Source organism: Dendropsophus ebraccatus, chromosome 4 (assembly GCF_027789765.1).
Source record: "Dendropsophus ebraccatus isolate aDenEbr1 chromosome 4, aDenEbr1.pat, whole genome shotgun sequence".
Taxonomy (NCBI): domain Eukaryota; kingdom Metazoa; phylum Chordata; class Amphibia; order Anura; family Hylidae; genus Dendropsophus; species Dendropsophus ebraccatus.
The window spans coordinates 153,259,711-153,285,766 of record NC_091457.1 but is presented as its reverse complement, the minus strand read 5'-3'; the positions used below and the strand labels follow the sequence as shown (position 1 = coordinate 153,285,766).

At 42.5% G+C, this 26,056-nt stretch overlaps 1 protein-coding gene across 4 annotated transcripts in view; it reads left to right on the top strand.

Moving 5' to 3' along the window:
- Nucleotides 1-26,056, top strand: part of NR5A2 (nuclear receptor subfamily 5 group A member 2) — a 103,273-nt gene that overhangs the window by 49,285 nt on the left and 27,932 nt on the right. The gene's annotated exons all lie outside the window — the stretch shown is intronic.

Here is a 26,056-nt window from a genome sequence, read left to right as displayed (position 1 = left end):
GTGAATAGTGGCCGCAGAAAACCCTGTTAGTTCACACAATGGAGCGTGCGGCTCCGGATGCTCACTCCAATGTGTGAAGTGGGGAACTTGGATGCAGGCACGCACGGATGTGCGCGCATCCGAATTCAGCGGCAGTGAAGATTATCAAGCCAGTACTGCAGTGCCGGTCGGGATGATCTTCTCAGACACCAGCCCTTCCATGACCCGGCCGGATCATGGAACGGCCAGTGTCTTACAGAGTGGGAACTTGGCCTTAATCTGTTGGAGCATGCTTCATATTATATAAAAAAAAAAGTAACGTGCATAAAACAGAAATTGAAAAAAAAAACTGTATAGGGCTAAGTTCACACACCATCGCCATTTTTTGTGGACGGACATCTTTTTAATGACAAATAACAGTCGTTATTTAAAACCAACATCTGTTATTATACAAATAACAGTCGTTTTCTGTTGTTGAATGATATCCATCCAATAAAAACGGCCATCATTTTGACGGTGTATGCGAACAAAGCCTGAATATAGATTGGTAATACAGAAATACCAGTGCGAACCAGGGTTGTGTGTACATTTGCACCATGATCCTTCCCAGGGAGGTTCTAGTAGTCTTTAACAGCAAGTTGTACATGGCTACTCTACAACGATACCAGAAGCCCAAACGAAACATGGTAGACCCCGTTAGAAATCTGTAGGATCCATCAGGTTTTTAGTATCTGTTGGAAAGGAAGCCATGACAGTAATGTGTACAGACCCAAGGGTAGCGCTACTGACTGATTTATAACTATTGAGTGACAGCTGCAACCCACAGAAATACATTGAGCTGTATACAGTCTTGTTGACCGCAGCTGTCACTGAATGGTTAAAATCCATCGGTAACATTACCAAAATGTAGTCCAAGCTTACATCGAGTTTTGCTTTTTTAGTGCTAGTCTGCTGTAAGCCAATGTTCACACACAGTATTTTGGTCAGTTTTGTTTAGCCAAAACCAGTTACCGTTACCAAAACTGTAACGGAAAAATTTGCACCTTTTGGCCACAACCGCACATTATTTTTTTTTGCCCATTTGACAGATTTTTTTTTTTGGACCGTCGTCATCTCGCGGACGAACAACTCTGTTATTTTAAAATTACGTTACTCGGCCATGAAAAAACATCCGGCAAACAGCCAAAAAAGTCAATGTGTAGTTGACAGAAGCAGAACTTCACTCCTCATAAAAGACAGGTTCAACAGGCGCAGCTGATTTCATTTAAATAACTGAACACAGCATCAAATCTGCACCATCAAATCTGCTGCGCATCTGCTGCAGATCCTGTAGGTGTGAACGCACCCTAAAACAATAAACCAAGGGTACAGCACAACGCGTTTCCAGGCCAGACCGGCCTCTTTATCAGGTGCTAGCTTGATTAAAAAATTCTTAACATGATACTGTGAGTGAACATACGGGGAGATTTATCAAACATGGTGTAAAGGGAAACTGGCTCAGTTGCCCCTAGCAACCAATCAGATTCCACCTTTCATTTTCCAAAGAGTCTGTGAGGAATGAAAGGTGGAATCTGATTGGTTGCTAGGGGCAACTGGGCCTGTTTCACTTTACACCATGTTTGATAAATCTCCTTAAAGTCTTAAAGTGAATTATTACCTATATTACCTGTATTATTAGGTTAATACTTCTAGTTTTTTTCCCAGTCACATATCAGAAATGTTGTCTATAGTTTCGCATCATTTTGAAAACTTTTTTTTTCTTTTCATAAAAATAACTCGTTCTGCTGTTTTTTTTTTTTTTTAAACTTTTTTATCCTGTTTATTTTGATTCCGCGTTCCATTGAGCCAAATGAAACAATGTAAATGCAAACCCTGAAGTGAGTGTTTGCCGGAGTTGGCTTACAGGGGCCGCTTCCTCACGCTGAGCTTCTTCCACTCGGTAGTTGTGCTCCTGAACTTTACACGCACAGGGATCCCTTCCAGTTGTCCTTCGAAGTTTTTAGTGCTGTTTACTTTTACGAAGTGGCTCCTTTATGTCACATGGCCAACAAAAACATACCTTCTTTTTATAATCCGCCAGTCGGTGACAAATGACTTTTGCCCTTCAAGCGACAGTGACTTAAGGTAGAACTCCGGATTGTTCTCAGGGACGTGGTGCGGGGCCGTATTTATCTTCAGCACCCTTTTATAATATTTGTGGACGTTGTGAAGACAGTATAAGGCGGTCTATCATAGCGCAGGTGTTACCCAAAGCAAAATCAATAAGGTTGTGTTCACACCACGTTGGGTCGTATATTTGGGTCGTACATGTGAAATTGGTCATACTTGGTTCCCCTAAGGCAGGGGAAGGGAACCTCGGCTCTCCAGCTGTTGTGAAACTACAACTCCCATCATGCCTGGACAGCCAAAGTTTTAGCTTTAGCGTTGGCTGTCCAAGCATAATGGGAGTAGTTTCGCAACAGCTGGAGTGCCAAGGTTCCCTACCCCTGACCTAAGGGATACACCTTGTTCCTATGATGTTAACTAGTTCTACCATTCTGCACATTCCTATTTGTTGGAGAAAACACCTCAGTAGTGAATATTAAGGAAGGACTGACTCCACCATGAAACATCTGCCCATAGATCTGTATGTAACCTGCTTTCCTCTCCTCAAGCTGCAATGTTTCCCTATGTTATTACGGTAAATGATGATAAGAGAAGTATGTTAGCGTAGTCGATACTCAGTGAGACTTCCATCTGTGCAGCATTACTGCTAGTATCAGCAACTCTCTGCTTGTTTCAGCTACACTAAGTACATTCTCATATTGACTGAATATCACTGGCTGTGACATGTGTAAGTGGTCGGCCCCTCCAGGACTACAGCCGATTAATGGTAGGGAAGGGTCTAATGGCTCTGTCTGCCCTAACCTGAGAACAACCATTATGTGACATCATGGCCTACTGGTATATAGTGATAGATACATAAATACACAAATACATACACACACATACATATACAAATACATAAACACATATGCACATACATACACACAAACATACATCCATAAATACACACATACATACATACATACATACATACAGACAAACACATTCATACATACATCCATAAATACACACATACATACATATATATGTATATATATATATATATATATATATAAAAATACAGACATTCATACATACACATACATATATACACATATATAAATAAATACATACACACACATACATACATACATACTGTACATACATACATACATAAATACACACATACATAAATACACACTCAAACATATATACATACATACATAAATACACACACACATATATACATACATACACACACATATACACATACATACATACACACACACATACATACATACCTAAATACACACACATACATACATTCATAGATACATATATACATACATACATACATACATACACATATACACACATACATACACACTTACATACATATACACACATACACATACCTACATACAGACATATACACATACATACACACATACATACTGGTATACTGTATAAATACACACATACATACACACATTTACATAAATACACTTACACACATATACATACATATATAAATACACACAGACACACATACATACATAAATTTACATACATACACATACATACTGTATATACATACATACATACACGCATGCATACATACATACATATATACATACACACATACACACACATACATATATACATACATACACACATACATACATACATACATACATACACATACTTACACACACATACATATATACATACATGCACACATACATAGAGCTGCTGTCACACTATTTGGGCACACAGTTCATGGGATCGTGGTATTTTTCACATGATAATTGTAAAGTTGACAGATCTCAAGATAAACATAAACCTGATAAGCCGTCACATCTGTGAGAACATGGCTGATAACTGTACAGGGGCAATCAGGAGGCCAAAGGGGCCCCCAAATTACCTGTATTACTCCTATTTAGCTCCCATATGTCATATCATATACAGTGTACACATCACAGCTTATTGATTCCATCCACGTCATTACATATTAATGTAAATCCAGGGTATCATTCCACTCAGACTTGTTAATTGTTAACCCCTGCTATTCTGCACTCTGCTCTACACTAATCCAGTGCGGTGCCTCATCCTTCTATGTATTGCTACACATATATTGCCCCCTGCCCCAAACCACCTCCACCCTTCTCACTGATATGTGCCCTCTGGTTGTGTTCACACAGAAGCATATGGGAGCATCTGTGCACACGTAACCAGAAAGTCAATATGGAAATATACAGTTCATTACAAACAATTTTTCTTTACTTTTTCGGTGCATTTTTTTTTTTTTGGGGGGGGGGGGGCAGTATTATTCAGCTATTTTTTCACAAAAACCCAACAAATGGATACAAAGCACATTTACATGTGTTCATTTCAGCAGCGAAAAAACATTGAAGAAAAAAAACAGCACAAACTGCCTTAAAAAACCCTACACCTATAGGCTATGTTCACACACACAGTATTTCCGTCAGTCTTTTGGTCAGTATTTTTTCAACCTAAACCAGGAGTGGATTGAAAACACAGAAACTGTGCAAATCTTTCCATTATAATTTTGCCCTTTCAGTCGCACTTTTTGGCTACAAATACTGAGCAAAATACAATGTATGAACATAGCCATACCATGCTGTTTTTTAAAAAAAAAGATAAAATTCCAATGACCCATAAAAAAAGTAAAGAAAAAACACCACCAAAAAGAATTGTATGTAGCACAATGTATTTCCTTATTGCCTTTTGATATCTTAAATCCTGTAATGTTTTTTTTTTTTTTTTTTTTAATTCTGCAAAAGAAAAAAATTGCATACTAAGCTGGGTTCACACTACATTTTTGCAATCTGTTTTTTTCATCCGTTTTTGGAAAAAACTAATGCAATTGTGTGCATCCGTTTTTATCTGCTTTTCCCATTGACTTCCATTATAAAAAAAGAATAACGTACTTGACCTTATTTTTGTGTCCGTAAAAAAAAACAAAAAAAACAACGCGTTTTGATCAATTTGGGAAGTCAATGGAAAAACAGGTCACAATGGATGCACACAAATTCATCCCTTTTTCGGATTGCAGAAAACGTAGTGTGAGCCCATGTTCACACAACGTCAAAAATAGAGAAAAGGCGTCCGATTTAGCTGTTTGAAAAAACGTCAGTTTTTGCCTCAATTTAACTGACTGCAATCGTAATACATTGAAGTCAATGGAAAGAAGGACGTCCAATGCACACAATGTGAACCTGATCATTATTTTCGGACGTCTTTTGCAAACAGCGGACGTTTTTTATTAGTTGTTCACACACAGTTTTTCTTTTGTCACCGTTCTTTCTCCGTTTTTACTATTAAATTCAATGGACTTTTCAATTAAGTCGCAGCCAAAGGCCAATTAGTAACCAAACTAGAACAATGTACCAAAAGAGGGAAGGCCAGACAGCTAAATGACGTCCGTTATTTTAGACTCAAAATGACGGACGTAATTTTAAACGGAGCTGGAAAAACATTGTGTGAACATAGCCAAAAGTGTGTGTAAATGAGGTCTTTCCTGTTTTCGCTGTTAACCCCTCCTATTCCTGCAGACTTTACTGTCGGATTAATGAGTATCTCTTTATTACCTTTGTATAGTAAATATATATATGATATACTAGTAGATGATATCAGTAGTAATATCATTGGGGGCCATTCTCCCCTTGCAGTAGTTCCCCCCCCCCGGGCTGGCGTCGTCTCCCTCTATTAGAGGTTATCCTTCTGCATAGTCACAGCTCTGGAAGCTTAAAGCTGTCACAAGCCTCCCTGCTTCATTGCCTTTGAATTATCTCGGAGCCCTCCCCGTGTTCTACATCCTGACTAGATGAGCAGCGAGTGAGAGGACAAGGGCAGGGTCGTCCTCTGAAGGACTGGGGGATACCAGGTGAAGTGTTAATGGACCTGGAGCGTATCCGCTCTCTTGATATATGGGGCCACATCCTAAAGCCGGCATTGCTTTTCAAAGATATATTATTTCATTTGAGCCGAGCCGTCCGAAAGTGGCTGCGCTGCTGTCCTGATAGATGATCCTGTGTCCGCAATCTGTTATGGAGTGTGAGTTTTTCTCTACTGCCCCTTTCCTGCAACTCATAAAAATTGTGCTGAGCTCTCTAAGTTTCCGTCGCCTTCCCTTTAACCCCTTGGGTCACAGGTGCGGAGAACAATATGTTTATATATTATGCACTAGGCAAGCAAACCGAAAGCCTTTGAGGATGACCCCCTTTATTGTGTTGGAGATACCCGTAGACCATGAACATGCAGGTATACTGCCGACGTGTTTTCACGTCCAGTACAGATTCCTGAAATGTTTCAGGACATTGTGGACCAGTAATATTCTGGTCATTGCCACATTAGCATACCATTGGTTTATATTCAAGAGGCGCAGATAGCTGAGAACGGTAATGCTTCTGCTTCACGCATGGTGGAACCTGATCACAATTTATCATCTGTGTTCCATTATTTATATGAAGCCAAGATGTTCTGCAGCGTATACTGGGTGGCTCCAATACCCAGTGAGCACACAATGGCCGTATTCTTATTTGCATGATTACGTCGTATGGACGGAAATCTGAAGTATCCAGAGGAGAGCCATGCAGACTCAGTTTCTGTATTTAGGGCATGCAAATCAGTTCTCTAATATTCAGACAGGATTCTTGGAGCTGATCAGCACAGAGCAGAGTACCGAATAGCCAAAAGTATGCCTTTATTGCAGGGGTACCACTTCTCATTGAGGAGATCCAGCTTACAAGCAGTCAGTTATGGGAAAAAAGTATGCAAATTAGCTCTCCTCAAGTAAAATGAAAACTGTCTTCTACTAGAGTCATCTATAGGTACAGAGCAGGATCCAAGTTGGGTAGAGAGCCCGGGAGGGTTATGTTCATATAGAAGAGACCAGTTGTGCAGGGAAACTTATTTTCATTGTCCCATGGGAAGCAAATATCCTCCAGAAGGAAGCTATCACAAATGAACCAAGCTGGAGTCCCCTCCAAAAGGAAGAGTTAGCCATTTGTAGCCAGCAGTTTGGGGGTTCTTCACTAGTACAAAGCAGAGTGCTATTTAGTTAGACTGTAACCAAATAGCACCCTGGTTTGAAGCTAATTTGCATACTTTTTTTTCCCATGAAACACTGCCTGAAAATAAGTCTCCATACCCCCCTGGTCTCTCTATGACTAGCCAGTACCCTGCTTTGTGCAATATATATAGATGGTATCTTTTCCAGCTGGAGTCTTAGGGCCCTATTCCACGGGACGATTATCGTTCGCGTAATCGTTAACGATAAACGATCTCAAACAATCGCTATTGCGAACGACCTGAAGTCGTTCACCCATTCACACGGAACGATGATCGTTACGTATGCTCGTTCTTGCGGTCGTCTTGTCGTCGCTATTGCGTTCGTCACTACTGCGAACGTCCAAACAATGTCTTATTCGATGCGAACGATTTGCGAACGAGTGACGATAAAAATAGGTCCAGGTCTTATTAAGCGATCAACGATTTCTCGTTCGCCGTTTAATCATTAACTTCTATTCACCCGAACGATTATCGCTTTGTTCCAAACGATTTAATGATTATCCAAACGATAATCGTCCAGTGGAATTGGGCCCTTACAAGCAATGGTTTATGGGAAAAAGGTATGCAAATTAGCTCTCCTCAAGTGAAATGAAACCTGTCGTCTACTAGAGTCATCTATAAGCACAGAGCAGGATCTACTGACTATGTAGCTCCCTGACATCTCTCTAATAATAAGAGAGATGTCAGGGAGCTACATAGTCAGTGGTATATAAAACTTATTTTTAGGCAAAGCATCATGGGAAAAAAATTATAAAAATTAGCTTTTACAATACTAGCCATACTGGCTCCATTAAAAATGATTCCATCTATATATAGAGAGCAGTTTCAGAGTTCTTGCTCCTCATCTGTACAAAGCAGGGTCCTGGCTAGTTATAGAGAAGCCTTTTATATACTGTTGTTTGTCAAGAGACCCTGGGGAGCATGGAGACTTGTTTTCAGGTAATGTTCAGTCATTTTCAGTACTGTTTCCTATGGAAGAGATCAGTGGTATATGGAGACTTATTTTCATGGGGAAAAAAGTATGCAAATTAGCGGGTGACAGTCCGCCAGTATATGTGATACCGCATCACATGACATCCTTGTATACATTGACAGTGATATACAGCTTATTCATAGTCCGATGTCTCGGGTTTGCTTTGTGAGTGCCTGGTATTTGACAGTCTAAGCGATGCAGAATTAAGTTACGGGAGTCTCATTATTAGGATTCTTTCCTAGATGTGTGCGCCGTCACCGATGTTATGTCCCGTGGTGGCTGCATTAACACTATATGTACTCAGAGGACCTGCTGCTGTTACACGTACGATAAATTAAATACAGCCGATGGCTTCAAGAACTCAACTTAGATTAAAGGGTTATTCCACTCAAACATAACTTTTTATATGTTGCTGCCCATGGTGAGACTAACAATTCCTTCCATACGTGTTGTTATCTATTCAGTCTCCTTCCCCCAGTTCTGAGCTGCTTTTTTCTGCTAAAGACACAAAAATCTGTGTGTGAGCTGTCCTCTCTGTCTCCCCCTCCCTGATTTAAACAAGTCCCTGCTTGGCTGTATTTGCAACACTGTAGCTTCTTTGTAATGCTGGGAGGGTTAAGCTGAGGTCAGGTTGCTAACCCTTCCAGCATTACAAAAAAGCTACAATGTTTCAGATACAGCATGTCAGGGATTAGTTTACATCAGCTGTCTCGGAAGAGAGGATGGAGGAGGGGGAGACGGAGAGAAAAGCTCACACACAGATTTTTGTGTCTTCAGCAGAAAGCAGCAGCACAGAACTGGAGGAAGGAGACTGAATAGTATGGAAGAAATTGTTAGTCTCGCCATGGGCAGCAATATATCGAAAGTTATGTTTGAGTGGAATACCCCTTTAATGGATGAATGGACTAGTCCTATAAACATTCACTGCGAGGGTCTGATCCATCTCTGCTTTCTGCCATCAGTTTCCATAGTAAAGGGAAACCTAATACATTTCTATATAGAAGCTTAGATTGGTTTTGGGCAGAATTGGGAAATGTTTGGCTTCCTAGTAAACACTGAGCTTATGAAGTTCTCCGGGATCACACAAAAGTGGTTGCTTTGACAATAGACTATTCTGAATCGCCCAAACTAATGGGGTCATATATCACCCGGGTGCAGCTGTCACCTCGCACAGCGCTGACTATGACAGATGAACTCTGACTTATGCGCCGGTTCTCTGTTGTAGAAACTCAAGTTAATACATGGGAGATAGGCGGTCGTATTCCCTAAGTATCAGATTGGACAGATATGTACTAACCATTGATGCAGGTGGGAGTCAGAGCAGCGGTTCTTATAGTGCGAGGGCTGAGATTGTCAGCTTTTACTAGTTGTAATAAAATGGTGGCAGAATATTTATGATCCGTACAAGTGTCGGCAGCGTCTTCTGGAGTTGTGAGCAGGTGTAGAGTTACATGACCACATGGAATGGGCTTCATCACACTTGTTGTAGCCAATATTGTGTCACGTCTGTCTGCAAATAGTTGAAGTACTGTAGATACAACACAGAGTGACAATGCTGCAGTTCTTCAGTACTACATGGGGGTCAAGTGGAAACACTTTGCAGAATGTCCTGTGATGGTGTTGAGGGCAGATCCCATGGTGAAGCACTAGTGTAGTGGCTGCTGGGGCCAACACCTCAAACCCCTTCATATGTCTCTTGCTGCTTAAATTTAGGAATTGTAGAATTAGATTAATCTGTGCATGCATGTCTCCTCCCTCCCCCTAGCACAGCATGCTGAGGAACCTCCTCCGAAGCTTCTGTCCCAGGCAGAATAGCACAGCATGCTGAGGAACCTCCTCCGAAGCTGCTGTCCCAGGCAGAATAGCACAGCATGCTGAGGAACCTCATCCGAAGATTCCGTCATTGGCAGAATAGCACAGCATGCTGAGGAACCTCCTCCAAAGATTCTGTCCCAGGCAGAATAGCACAGCATGCTGAGGAACCTCCTTTGAAGCTTCAGTCCCAGGCAGAATAGCACAGCATGCTGAGAAACCTCCTCCGAAGCTTCTGTCCTAGGCAGAATAGCACAGCATGCTGAGGAACCTATTCGAAGATTCTGTCCCAGGCAGAATAGCACAGCATGCTGAGGAACCTCCTCCGAAGTTTCTGTCCCAGGCAGAATAGCACAGAATGCTGAGGAACCTCCTCCGAAGATTCTGTCCCAGGCAGAATAGCACAGAATGCTGAGGAACCTCCTCCGAAGATTCTGTCCCAGGCAGAATAGCACAGCATGCTGAGGAAACTCCTTCAAAGATTCAGTCCCAGGCAGAATAGCACAGCATGCTGAGAAACCTCCTCCGAAGCTTCTGTCCCAGGCAGAATAGCACAGCATGCTGAGGAACCTCCTCCAAAGATTCTGTCCCAGGCAGAATAGCACAGCATGCTGAGAAACCTCCTCCGAAGCTTCTGTCCCAGGCAGAATAGCATAGCATGCTGAGGAACCTCCTCCGAAGATTCTGTCCCAGGCAGAATAGCACAGCATGGTGAGGAACCTCCTCTGAAGATTCTGTCCCAGGCAGAATAGCACAGCATGCTAAGGAACCTCCTCTGAAGATTCTGTTTCAGGTAGAATAGCACAGCATGCTGAGGAACCTCCTCCAAAGATTCTGTCCCAGGCAGAATAGCACAGCATGCACAGCTTTGCTGGGAGTTGTAGTTTTACAACAATTATGGATTGATAGCTTGGAGCTCTCCATTATATAATAACATTTATCATTTGCCCTGCAACGCTTTAAGACTTTGCTCACGTGTGCATCAGAAGTTCTCTTAGGAGTCTCCTCTGCAGATTCTGTCCCAGGCAAAATAGCAAAGCACATTGCTCTATTCTGTATAGTAAATGAATCCTATTAACCTCGGTGGGGTCAGACGCCATGCTGGCACACAGTAATATCCGGCGCCATGTTTTTTTTTCATTGTTCTGCCCAGAGACTATCCTAATCCGTAGTTATGGCTTTACCTGTTTCTTCGGGACAAAGCGGGTATCACACCATCCAGCCAAAGTACAGGATTTCCGTCCTATATCCCGAGAGGGGAAAGTCATTTGTGCTCTTATGAATAAGAATAAGAAACATCAATGTCTTCGCCCTCTGAATCAGTGACTAGGAGTAAGTCTTATATGGTAAGCCAATGCGGAAACCTGGATTGTTACCCAGTGGCTGCTGCTGGTGTAATATGGCAGGAAATTCTTCACTACTATGAGGAGCCAGCATTGCATTGTGTGAGTGCAGAAATAAACTCATCTGGACCAAGTCATCATCCCATAGAGAGAAATCTCCGTAGGACCAATGGCCGCACTCACTGCCAGGATCCTATTGGATCTGTTTTTAAGCTGAGCTACAATACCAAACCAGCCGGCAACATATCGTAAATGGCAATGATTTGAAGACTTTTCTTAAAGAGGTTATACATGGTTTCTATTGTTTAAAAACAGCGCCACCCCTGTCCATAGGTCATGATTGGTATTGCAGCTCAGTTTCCAGTGAATAGGGCTTACCTGTAATACCAAACACAGTCTGTGCACAGGTGTGGTGCTGCTTTTCTAAGAATGTCAATATGTTTTGTGTCATACGAATCATTTTTGAAAGTTTTTGGTGTTTTTGTGACATTTTCAAATGAAATGTATCTCCTAGATTTTTTTACTGATTCGACCAAGTACTGAAGTGACATGCCTTAAAGGAAAAGTTCCCTCCTTTTATGAGTACTTTAATCAAACTGAAATATGTAAATTAGTGTGTTATGGTGGTTTTACACAGAACGATTTATCGTTCGAATTTGCACGATAACGGTCGTATTCGAACGATAATCGTACGTGTAAACGCAGCGAACGATCAAGCGACGAGCAAGAAATCGTTCATTTTGATCTTTCAACAACTTCTCAAATCGTCGTTGATCGTTCGCAAAAAATTTGCAGATCGTTCCGTGTAAACATTCTTTTAACGATTTCACCTATGTATAAGATAGGATTAAGCGATCGCAAAACGATCGCAAAACGATTTTTCCGTACGATGTATCGTTCCGTGTAAGCGCTGATCGTTATGAAAAAAACATCGTTTATTCTAAATCGTTAATTGTGCAATCGGGTGAATTATCGCTCTGTGTAAAAGTACCATTGGGAATACTAGGGTGTACCTCAGCCCCCCCCCAGAGCACCGTTTGGCCCACCCACTGCTTTCTTCTGTCACGCCTGCTTATACATAATTGAATATGCATAGGCAGGCATGGCTACCAGTAGTGAGGCACTAGTTGCACCAACCTGCTGATTGTTTCCCTTTAATTCAAGCCACATTGTCCATAGCCAACAAAAGTCAGATAAAGGCTTCTGGGCATGCTCAATGACCTTTACAGAGGTCATTCTACAGGGAGGGGAAGGCTGAGTTGTGTACACTTCTGTTATCTCTATACTGGTGTCACCTCTCCCTGTACTCCTGTCTGTGTTATCTATATACTGGTGTCACCTGTCACTGCACTCCTGTCTGTGTTATCTATATACTGGTGTCACCTGTCACTGTATCCTGTCTGTGTTATCTATATACTGATGTCACCTGTCACTGTACTACAGTCTGTGTTATCTATATACTGGTGTCACCTGTCACTGCACTCCTGTCTGTGTTATCTATATACTGATGTCACCTGTCACTGTACTACAGTCTGTGTTATCTATATACTGGTGTCACCTGTCCCTGTACTCCTGTCTGTGTTTTCTATATACTGGTGTCATCTGTCACTGTACTCCTGCCTGTATTATCTATATACTGGTGTCACCTGTCACTGTACTCCTGTGTTATGTATATACTGGTGTCACCTGTCACTGTACTAAAGTCTGTGTTATCTATATACTGGTGTCACCTGTCACTGTGCTCCTGTCTGTGTTATCTATATACTGGTGTCACCTGCCCCTGTACTCCTGTCTGTGTTATCTATATACTGATTACACCTGTCACTGTACTCCTGTCTGTGTTATCTATATACTGGTGTCACCTGCCCCTGTACTCCTGTCTGTGTTATCTATATACTGATTACACCTGTCCCTGTACTCTTGTCTGTGTTATCTATATACTGGTGTCACCTGTCACTGTACTCCTGTCTGTGTTATCTATATACTGGTGGCACCTGTCACTGTACTCCTGTCTGTATTATCTATATACTGGTGTCACCTGTCCCTGTACTCCTGTCTGTGTTATCTATATACTGGTGTCACCTCTCACTGTACTCTAGTCTGTGTTATCTATATACTGATGTCATCTGTCACTGTACTTCTCCAGTCTCTGTTATCTATATACTGGTGGCACCTGTCACTGTTCTCCTGTCTGTGTAATCTATATACTGGTGTCACCTGTCACTGTTCTCCTGTCTGTGTTATGTATATACTGGTGTCACCTGTCACTGTATTTCTCCTGTCTGTGTTATCTATATACTGGTGTCACCTCTCACTGTGCTCCTTTCTGTGTTATCTATATACTGGCATCACTTGTCACTGTATTCCTGTCTGTGTTATCTATATACTGGTGTCACCTGTCACTGTACTCCTGTCTGTATTATCTATAAACTGGTGTCACCTGTCACTGTACTCCTGTCTGTATTATCTATATACTGGTGTCACCTGTCACTGTACTCCTGTCTGTATTATCTATATACTGGTGGCACCTGTCACTGTACTCCTGTCTGTATTATCTATATACTGGTGTCACCTGTCACTGTACTCCTGTCTGTATTATTTATATACTGGTGTCACCTATCACTGTCCTCCTGTCTGTATTATCTATATACTGGTGTCATCTGTCACTGTACTCCTGTCTGTATTATCTATATACTGGTATTACCTGTCACTGTACTCCTGTCTGTGTTATCTATATACTGGTGTCATCTATCACTGTACTCCTGTCTGTATTATCTATATACTGGTATCACCTGTCACTGTACTCCTGTCTGTATTATCTATATACTGGTGTCACCTGTCACTGTACTCCTGTCTGTATTATCTATATATTGGTGTCATCTGTCGCTGTATACCTGTCTGTATTATCTATATACTGGTGTCACCCATCACTGTACTCCTGTCTGTATTATCTATATATTGGTGTCATCTGTCGCTGTATACCTGTCTGTATTATCTATATACTGGTGTCATCTATCACTGTACTCCTGTCTGTATTATCTATATATTGGTGTCATCTGTCGCTGTATACCTGTCTGTATTATCTATATACTGGTGTCACCTGTCACTGTACTCCTGTCTGTATTATCTATATATTGGTGTCATCTGTCGCTGTATACCTGTCTGTATTATCTATATACTGGTGTCACCCGTCACTGTACTCCTGTCTGTATTATCTATATATTGGTGTCATCTGTCGCTGTATACCTGTCTGTATTATCTATATACTGGTGTCACCTGTCACTGTACTCCTGTCTGTATTATCTATATATTGGTGTCATCTGTCGCTGTATACCTGTCTGTATTATCTATATACTGGTGTCACCTGTCACTGTACTCCTGTCTGTGTTATCTATATACTGGTGTCACCTGTCACTGTACTCCTGTCTGTGTTATCTATATACTGGTGTCACCTGTCACTGTACTCCTGTCTGTGTTATCTATATACTGGTGTCACCTGTCACTGTGCTCCTGTCTGTGTTATCTATATACTGGTGCCACCTGTCACTGTACTCCTGTCTGTATTATCTATATACTGGTGTCACCTGTCACTGTCCTCCTGTCTGTGTTATCTATATACTGGTATCACCTGTCACTGTACTCCTGTCTGTATTATCTATATACTGGTGTCACCTGTCACTGTACTCCTGTCTGTATTATCTATATAATGGTGTAACCTGTCACTGTCCTCTTGTCTGTGTTATCTATATACTGGTGTCACCTGTCACTGTGCTCCTGCCTGTATTATCTATATACTGGTGTCACCTGACACTGTCCTCCTGTCTGTGATGATAGGAAGGGTAACCACAAGATTGTTTGTGGTTTCACCTACATGTGGCGGTCACAGCTAAAGGCCTTATTACACTTGCCGTGGCCCGGGGTTGCTAGGTAATAACAACAGTGGGTTAGATTGTGTTTCTACTTGGGGTGACGGGGACTAACCTCCTATTGGTGGGGAAAGTGCTAGAAGACGTGAGGTGTAAGAAAGTGTTAGGTAACAACAGTGTGTGGCACCCAAGCTAGTGATTGGCTAATATATAACAATAAGAAGAATGGAGTTAACCCTTAGCATACCTTCAGCTGTGCACAGAAACAGGGGAGAGTGAGACACCAAGTGGTGATGGTGCGGAAAGGCAGCCATCATCCCAGAGTGCGACACCTGACAGAGTTAACTTTGAACAGGCGGAATACACAACTTTGTTTTTCAAAAGGTGAAATATCACTGTCCACTGGCCGCGCATGGCTCCACGGAATAGAAGATGATCGGCAACGGCCGTGATTCCCACAGAACTTACGTTGTGTGAACATAGCCTGAATGGACTATTGGATTGCAGGATTCACTCTGACCACTTTCCCTTTAAGGTGGAAGATACCAGCACAGGCACAACCAACTCTAAGCAAATAGAGATGGGGAAGCTGAATGCAGGGTCCCTGAGTGGGACTTGTATGACGCCTCTGTATGTGTCCTGACAGGCAGGCTGCCCCATGATGTATCCATGATGTCTACCGCCCGATCCTGCGCTCAGTTAATATTAATCCCTCATCCTCGCTCGGCGGCCGCTGTAATTAGCTCAGTAAAAACTCTCATTAGTTTCCTCCCGGCCGCCTGTAATAAGGAGCCGTAATTAAATAGTGACTTAGTGGGGGTCAGGTCAGTGTCACCGGGTGGCAGCAGGGGACTGCACCGGCTTCTCATTTCCGGTTGGGATAGATGAGATTTATTTGTAATATATTCCGGGGGTTATTGCTTTATGGGAGCTGAGGTTAGGCACATTTAACCAATTTATTTGACTTGGTGGTCGCTTGTGCTGTCCAACCAATCTGTCACAGGACGGCCGCTGGGTGCCGGTGTATATATTACTTTTATTGATGCCGTCTCTGAAGGTTTGGCAACAAGTTATGGATATAATTCACTACATTATAAATGGGCGTTAATGTATGCCAAGTGCAAGTAGGCAGGAAGGAAAGAAGGAGGAGGATATTCTCTAGGATGTCTCCGCTGCCGCCACAGGGTTTACAGGGTTTATAGGGAATTTATTACCCGGAGAAGAAGGGATCCAGTGTAGGAGAAGTTTACAGGAGACCAAGAACGCTCGAACTTTTCTATCAAGTTTTAATAGATAGATAGATAGATAGATAGAAGTCCAATGAAGGCAGCACGCCCAGTAGTGATAAAGGGTGATTTATTCAAAGCTCGTGCAACAGCGACGTTTCGGTTCAATCCATATGAACCATTCTCAAGACAGATAGATAGATAGATACTGGATAGATAGATAGATAGATAGATAGATAGACAGACGGACGGACGGACGGACAGACAGATAGATAGATAGATACAAGATAGATAGATAGATAGATATATAACGGTAAACTCCACAGCACTCAGGTTTAAGGTGAACAAAAAGGTGAATTTATTTGTGCATAAATACAGCAATCCAGGCGTCTGGATTGCTGTATTTATGCACAAATAAATTCACCTTTTTGTTCACCTTAAACCTGAGTGCTGTGGAGTTTACCGTTATATATCGCTGGAATCCTTGGTCAGGACCCTCCGCTGGCACCGCCGACCTCTACTGCTGTGCTGCTCACTTTGCTTCTTTAGATAGATAGATAGATAGATAGATAGATAGATAGATAGATAGATAGATAGATAGATAGATACAAGATAGATACAAGATAGATACAAGATAGATAGATAGATAGATAGATACAAGATAGATAGGAGATAGATAGATAGATAGATAGATAGATACAAGATAGATACAAGATAGATACAAGATAGATAGATAGATAGATAGATACAAGATAGATAGGAGATAGATAGATAGATAGATAGATAGATAGATAGATAGATACAAGATAGATAGATAGATAAATAGATAGATAGATGACAGATAGATAGATAGATGACAGATAGATAGATAGATGACAGATAGATAAACGATAGATAGATAGATAGATAGATAGATAGATAGATAGATAGATGATAGATAGATAGATAGATAATAGATAGATAGATAGATAGATAGATGATAGATGATAGATGGATAATAGATAGATAGATAGAGATAGATAGAGAGATAGATTGATAAAACATGGATTACCTCCCTCAAAAGAGCAAAACCCCTGCCCCCAGGTTTTGTCTAGTATTTCAACTCAGTCCCATTCACTTTTAAATGAGCTGATCTGAAATACCAGTCACAGCCAGTAGACACTTGTGGCGCTGTTTCTGTCATAAACATTTGAGCAATCTAAGAAACACAGCTGGAGTTACAGCTGGACCTTATTATGTTGTCACGTGATGCCAGTGCCAGGTGGGCACACAGGTGTGATGGCACGCCTGCTTTTAGTGTGTAAGGCCGGTTGTACCCTTTTCCCCTGTGGTCGGTGTCCTGCCGGGTTGCTACCGGGTCCCTTGGGATAGTGTAGTCACAGATGATGTAGTCAGAGGTGGCCAGAGCAGTGTAATGACCCTCCCGGATAGTAGGACCCGCCACCCACAGAAAGGGGAATTGTCCCAAGGTTGTGGTGTATATGCTGTGCAGGTGGTAATGAATAACCACAGACTCTGAGATAACGATGAGTTGTGCAGCAGGTAATACAGAAGATCTTTGATATCCACTTGAAAAAGTTCCAATACAGAACATAGGACAACCAGATCTGTGAGATAAGTGCAGTGTAGGAGATATTTGTGTCAACAAAGTTGTGCTGAGGTAGAGTAGCAGAGAGGAGGATGCATGCCGTGAGTCTCAACCCATGTAGTAGTGTGCTCTGCCGGGATGTTGGAGCAATAAGAACACCTGTGCCTGTGTATTGACCTTTACTCTAGTCTTCACACTACCTTATGCCCACTAGCGTGGGCTGAACCGTACTAATTGGTGACACAGGTCCCAGACCTTGTTACCTGGGCTGAGTTCCTAGGCTTACTGCAACTTTGCTCCACTCGGATCAGTTCTTGGCTCTTTGGCTGTATAGTGGATACTGTCTTGCACTGTTACTTCTCCTAATCCATGGCGTGGGTTGAGGTTATCTTTTGGCTGGTCCTCTCCTGAGAGGTTTAACACTGCTTTGTGTGGGTACTTGTAAGAAGGTTGGTAACAGTGTGCTGTCTTGCATCCTACCCATGCAGGGTACCAGTTAAGACTGACCTCTGGGGACCTGGCAGAGGGCCAGGGCCCGGACAAGACTGCTGTGGAGAGCTATCTAGCTTGCGTCCTTCCTCCACACCGTCTAGAACGGAAAGCTCTTGCTCCTCCCCCACCCAAGGGACTAACTTCCTCTACAGCGTGTATGGTGCTCTGTGATTGGGTGAAAAGAGTGCAATAGAAGGACAGAGAGCAGAGGTGATAGGAGAGAAGTAAGCAGAAATCCTACTGGTTCACAAATTATGGTACACATAAACACAATTACCCTTCAGCTGTGCAGCTTCCATATACCAATACATAATACAGCGACATCTAGTGGTCAACTCTTAATACTACTTTTACCATAATAAGACCACAAAAAGTACAGGCTTTTGCGAAGGGTGTATACAACAGTAACACCGCTAGTTGGACAACACAGTAATGCAGTGTAAGACTATATCAGTGTCCAGTTACTGTAGTGCAGTGTAAGACTATATCAGTGTCCAGTTACTGTAGTGCAGTGTAAGACTATATCAGTGTCCAGTTAAGTAAGTGAACCCTACCACCCCCCACCCCCCATATTAGCCATCCTCCTATATTGCAGCACTTCTAGACAGGCCTAATCTTCTGTTTATCTATATAATAGGCACCTAATATTTATCTGAATAATTGATTGGACAATGAGACGCTTATAATTAGTTCCTGGTCGGCGGCCGCGGACGTCTTACGGTCTCCGAGCTGTTTTAATTTATTAGTAGTATATATAAGGATAATGCATCTGGAGGTTCACAGAAAAGCTTTTTTAATTTATTCCGGGGGGAAAATTAGGGATTTGAGTGGTGTGAACGAGGCAAATTCCATCTTCTCAAAGCATCTGATCATCCTAAATCCTCATCCTACATCTCCTATCAGCATTGTATCCTGAGGGGCCCCATAGCTTTATATTAATTGCTTCTGGTTTAGGCAACTTGAAGAATGATTGCAGTAAAGCGATGATGGGGAACCTGCCGCCCTCCAGCTGTTGCAAAACTATAACTCCCATCATGCCTGGACAGCCAAAGCTAAAACTTTGGCTGTCCAGGCATGATGGGAGTTGTAGTTTTGCAACAGCTGGAAAGCCAAGGTTCCCTATGCCTGCAGTAAAGGGACCCTGAGCCCCTTAACTGCTGCAAAACTACAACTCTCATCATGCCTGAACAGCCAAAGCTTTAGCTTGACCCAAAAATAGAGATGGAGCTACAGAAGATATTCAGTTACTGCTTAGTCAGTTATATCCTGTCCCATAGAGATATCATGCAGGACACTCAGCGTTGCGCTGGCATCCCTTATAATATCCAGCACTGAGGACATATTGACCTCTGTTCTGCGCCCCCTGCCCCCAAGCTGTAAGTGACCTGTGATGACCAATTCTATTCTATCTCCACCGAAATTTTCAAAATACAATTTCATGAAAACAATTAAAAATGTTTTTGTTTCTTTTTCCTTTCAAATCAACTGGTCTGAGAAAGTTATATACAGTAGATTTGTAATTTACTTCTATTTAAAAATCTCACGTCTTCCAGTACTTAGCTGCTGTATGTGCTGCAGGAAGTGGTGTATTCTTTCCAGTCTGACACAGTGCTCTCTGCTGTCACCTCTGTCCATCTCAGGAACTGTCCAGAGCAGGAGAGGTTTTCTATGGGGATTTGGTACTGCTCTAGACAGTTTCTGACATGGACAGAGGTGGCAGCAGAGAGTATGGTGTCAGACTGGAAAGACAACACCACTTCCTGCAGGACATAAAGCAGCTGATAGGTACTGGAAGACTGGACATTTCTGGACAGTTCCTGACATGGACAGAGGTGGCAGCAGAGAGCACTGTATCAGACTGGAAAGAATACACCACTTCCTACAGGACATACAGAAGCTGATAAGTACTTGAAGACTGGACATTTTCAAATAGAAGTAAATTACAAATCTATATAACTTTCTAGCACGCTTTGATTTAAGATATTTTTTTTCCACCTTTAGGGTATGTTCACACTGAGCAAATACGGTGGAGCTCTCAGCCACGGAATCCCGCTGTGCTTAATGTCCTACAGTAATTGAATGAGAGGGCGCGCATGTGTCCACTTCCTCCCCTCTCCGCTTAAAGGAGTGACATGTCACATAGACAGGCAATGACACACTGAGCTTGGCGGGATTCCGCGCCTGATTTGCTCAGTGTGAACATACCCTTAAAGGTAAATGGCATCTCTGCCTTTAAGCATTGGATTTTTGCGTAATTTTTTTTTTTCACAGTTACCCTCTGGCATGCTTGCACCAGCTCACAAAATGTTGCACTCAGTGGTTTTCAATCATGTAGGTTCAATCATCTAGTGTCATGCCCATAAATCCGATGCTGTGCCCCATTGTAGCCTATGGATTACCATCTGGTGCAACACATCCAGCATGTCTGATCTGGTCTTCCCATTGCTCCTGGGTTGGGTTATGGCGGTGGTATACAGAGGAATATGGCACTGGGGTTTTTACCATCTACCCACAAAATATTGCGAGGGAGGGCTGCAACATTCTCAACAATGGGGACCTTGATCTCCCATTAGAATAGCCACCCCACCCATTCTATATGGGAACTGCTGGAAACAGCCAGCCACTCTGTACTCCTATGTGGATTGGGAATAACTTTGTCAGATAGGAAACCCCTTTAATGGAGTGGATTCAGTCTGCTATTGATTATGTTCTGTCTATTTCCGGAATGTTTCTCTTTTTTGTTTTGCAGTATTCAAAAGCAAAACAATTAGTAACAAGTAGCCTACGTATGGTCTGTTGTCCCGCTGTGGGTATGGCCCATGGTATATTGGTGATTGATCAGATTTCTTGTATCTTCTATACCTAATATCTAATCAATTATTCCATTACCAGTTCATGCCTCTCTTCCTGAAACCATAATCACTTGTAAATTATCATTACTGCTCATATAGCACCAACATATTTCACAGCGCTGTACCACTCTGCGATGGACAGATATGTAATAATAATAGCGTAGACTAGTCTATGGCGAATATGCAAGATCCTTTTCCAGCCACATTGTATTCCATTAGCCGGTAGGATAAGAAGTGAATACATAAGTACAGATCTTAATAATATTTATAATTGATAATCATAATTCCATTCAAGCAATTAAAATATGCCCCGTAGCCATGCCTGAGGATATACGGTAAAAAAAAAAAAAAAAAAAAAAAGAAAATCCATATGTGTCATAACTTAAAAAAAAAAAAAGTCTTATGAGTGGAAGATCTGGAAATGAGGTCGGTGGGGAGAACGGGAGGTCAAAGGTCACAGTAATGAAGTTCTTCTTGCGCTTCTTATATGGGGCCAGATCAATTTCCTTGCTTTAGGTTATTGATCTCACATTCATTGGTCTATCTTCTCCTAGATTGATTGGCGTGTGCAATATGGGGTGGATGAATTTCTGACCCCGAACATCATAAAAAAGAGAGAGTGGGTGACACGGTGTCCTGATCTATGGCGGCTCCGTTATTGGCGCTTACTGCGATTCAGTTCGCTGGGCATGAAATAGGAAGCAGGGACTGATGGCAGAGGAGTGGGGGGTCAGAGGTAGTCCAGCTCGGATCTGACACCTCAGATGGGCAATCCCTCTCCCGCCCGGTCATAGATCAATAGCATAAACACAGTAGCAGCGCCATTTCCTTTCCCAATTAGTTGCAATTAGGATTAATGCGATTATTTACAAGGGTCTTTAGTGCACATGAAAAGTTTTCCGGACAGTTCAAGGCGATGCCACAGTCCCTTTAAGAGTATGTGGCGTCTCCTTTAATTCTTATCATAGGAAAGGAAAATCAACATTTTACTGTCATTTACCTGGAGCGAAATCCGTGCGCATCAAATCAGGAAGCGACGGAATCAGTGAGCTGTACGTAAAGCCGCTCATAGGAAGCGGTATATTGGTGGTGTATACACATGTGCCTACACAAACACACACCTGCTTTTAGAGTCAATCACACACATAGACGTGGGCGCTCTCCTGGGCATTGCCATGAGCAGCGGCTTCCTCCGTCTTCTTCCTACAAGTGTGTGATCTGGGGCAGAAAATGTGTGAGGATGAAAATTCTTTTGCCTCTGATCCCATAACACAGGAAGGAAGCTTTGCAGTATACAGGAAGAATCTGCTATATCCCTTCAACACCAGCGCTGGTTACATCACACGGAGGTAGTTACTGCTCCGCTGCTGCGCCCGCATCTATGACAATGCCTACAGGAAGCTATAGGAATATATCACCGGGATATACACCGATCAACGCGTTTGGAGAGCACGATATGATGGACGCGATTTCTCCTTTGATTTTCCTCAATTTTCCACCGTGCACCCCAGAATATGACGCTGTCATGAGTCAAGATACAGTCACTATGAGTCAGTATACAGTCACTATGAGTCAGTATACAGTCACTATGAGTCAGTATACAGTCGCTATGAGTCAGTATACAGTCGCTATAAATCAGTATACAGTCACTATGAGTCAGTATACAGTCACTATGAGTCAGTATACAGTCGCTATGAGTCAGTATACAGTCACTATGAGTCAGTATACAGTCGCTATGAGTCAGTATACAGTCACTATAAGGCTATGTTCACACAACGTATATTTTCGTAAAACCACGGCTGTTATATAATTATTATTATTATTACGAAAATATACGTTACCTTCCTGTCTATGGGATCCCGGCCAGAGCGTATACACATAATGTAAGCTCCGGCCGTGATCCCTAGTGCTGCCGCAAACAGCTGACATGTCAGTTTTCTGCGACCGCTATTCATTGAATAGCAGCCACAGAAAACCGTGTCAGTGTGCACTGGGGAGTGAGCAGCTGTGGCCACAAGCTCCATAGTGTGCTGTGGGGAGTTCTGATGTGGGCGCGCATGGATGCACCCGCATCAGAACTTTGCAGGGCTAAAGATCATCTAGCCGGTACTGCAGTACCGTCCGGGATGATCTCTTCAGAGATCGGCCGTTCTGTAACCTGCTGTATGTCCTCCAGGAATTGGTGTATTCTTTCCAGTCTGACACAGTGCTCTCTGCTGCCACCTCTGTCCATGTAAGGAACTGTCCAGAGGAGCAGCAAATTCCCATAGAAAACCTCTCCTGCTCTGGACAGTTCCTGACACGGACAGAGGTGGCAGCAGAGAGAACTGTGTCAGACTGGAAAGAATTATATATATATACAATGCCAGCCATATAATTAAAAAAACACCATGATCAAGGTACCTACCAACCTTCTTCTTCTACCTGCCCATGTTATACTACAAAACCTACATTATGGCACTGACTGTAATACCGGGGCGTTATCCGTTATTATTTTACATATGTTAGCCCAGGAGGAAGCTATCTGCCTTAAAAAGCAATATGTTATAGATCTCTTTTATCAGGAGTGAAGCACAGCCTGGGGGCGCGCTGTATACTCTGCAGACCAGTAGAGCATGCCCCTAGGCTGTATAGTTGGGCTAATAGTATAAGTTGTTGCTCTATCCAGTCATATTTATAGAAGTATTTCTTATTCTACATCTCTCATTGTATATCTCTGGATATAGATTTTCCTCCGCTTGTAAAATATACATTGACGGACGACTCCTGAAGCGGTGATGTCCTTCCTGTCCTCTTTCAGTCTTAGAAACATCCATCTCATCTGTATCAGTTGTTTTTTTTTTTTTTCTTTGCATTTGTCGTTTATTGTAAAAACTAAATATGGGAATTTATTAATTGCCACCAATGTTGAGGGATAAAAAAAAGTCACCTATTGTGGTGCATTACAGGATGTAATGCACTGGTCATGTCTCTGCTTTATATTGCACTATTAGGCTATGTTCACACTACGTAAAATAACGGCTGTTGTCTGCGCCACAAAACTACGGCTGTTGTTTATACGTCCTCGTGAAAAATGAACATGTCAATTATTTCCGGCCGGTAATACTGCAACAACGGCCGTGGATTTCAATGCGGCCGCGAACGTAAAACTTATATCTGCCGAATTAAACTTGATTTTGATGTAAAAAAAATTTCTGAGTGGTTTCTCGGGCTGGGCGCAGTATTTAAAATAAATCACCTGTTTCATCCCGCTTATAAACATGCTAGGAATCAAAATTAAACAACGGCCGTAGTTTCACGACTAGCCCTTACGATCGTAATTCTACGGCCGTAGTTTTGGTCGCAAAAATCCGGCCGGTGAAAACAACGGCCGTTATTTTACGTAGTGTAAACATAGCCTTAGGCTGCTGCTGTGCGCGGGAACAGGAGGAAGAAGGAGCGCAGGAGAACATGCTTAGGTAATGTATAGTGTTTAAACAAGGGCTGCAAGGACATCGGTAAAGATGTCCCTGCAGCCCTCGCTAAACGATTATCGTGCCGTGTAATAGGCCCAGTAAACGAGCACCGATCTAGCAGATTGGGGCTCATTTACATTATTGATCGGGCCCCCATCGGCCAGTAGAATAGGACCCTGAGGTATCAGAGGAATTGAACCATCTTTTAACATGCATCACAGTCTACAGTCACAGTATTTAGTCTGAAAAAGATGACTATCCATAAAAATGCAAACTGCAGATCTGGGGGACAGGGCGGCAAAAGCAGACAAATATGGCCGACAGTGGTTGCTGCCATAGTTAAGACTATAGTGACATACAGTAGCCGCTGGTTCCTGGTAAATATGACACAACCTCAATGGTTCCCTTGTGGCTGTACCAAGAATATCCAAGCATGTCCTGTAGAACAAGCCGTAAATCAGATGATAGGCAGAACCTGCAGAAAGGAAAGTTTTTGTTCTGATCGGCAAGTGGAACAGGATGTGAAAATTATTACCTTTCTCCATTAACTGGCAATTTCCCTTCAGTTCTTCATCCTGTAAAATGTGAATGTGTTTCCTTTCTAGGGGATTCCTGAGTTACAGAGGACTCGTTCCTTTGGTAGCCGGTGCACAAATAGACAATAATCAGAGAAAGCAGATGACTTGTGGTACCCAGGCTGATATCTGCTCATTCATGGTTTTCTAGAAAGTCACCATAGTCAGTGTGGTGGGAGCTGTCCCTAAGTAGTGGGATATACACTGGGCTCTGATTCATTAAAGGGGTTATCCAGCGCTGCAAAAACATGGCCACTTTTCCCCCTACTGTTGTCTACAGTTCAGGTGCAGTTTGCAATTAAGCTTCATTTACTTCAATGGAACTGAGTTTCAAAATTCCACCCAAACTGGAGACAACAGTAGGGGGAAGGTGGCCATGTTTTTGTAGCGCTGGATAACCCCTTTACGGCCTGGACTTCACAAGACCTCTGAGGAGGAATCAGCAACAAATCCTGTAAGGCCTCCATACATGGGACTTCCACAGAGGATCAATTGGATTAAGATCTGGGGAATCTAGAGGACGTGTCACCACCTTGATGTCTTTGTCCTGTACAATTGCTGCAGTGGCAATGTCCCCGGGGCATTATCCATTACATACATTAGGGAGTACTGCTACCATAAAGGGGGGACTTGGTGTGTTTAATGGTTAGGTAGGTGGTCGGTGTCCCAGTAACATCCACATGATGTCGGGACACAAGGTCTCCAGCAGAACATTG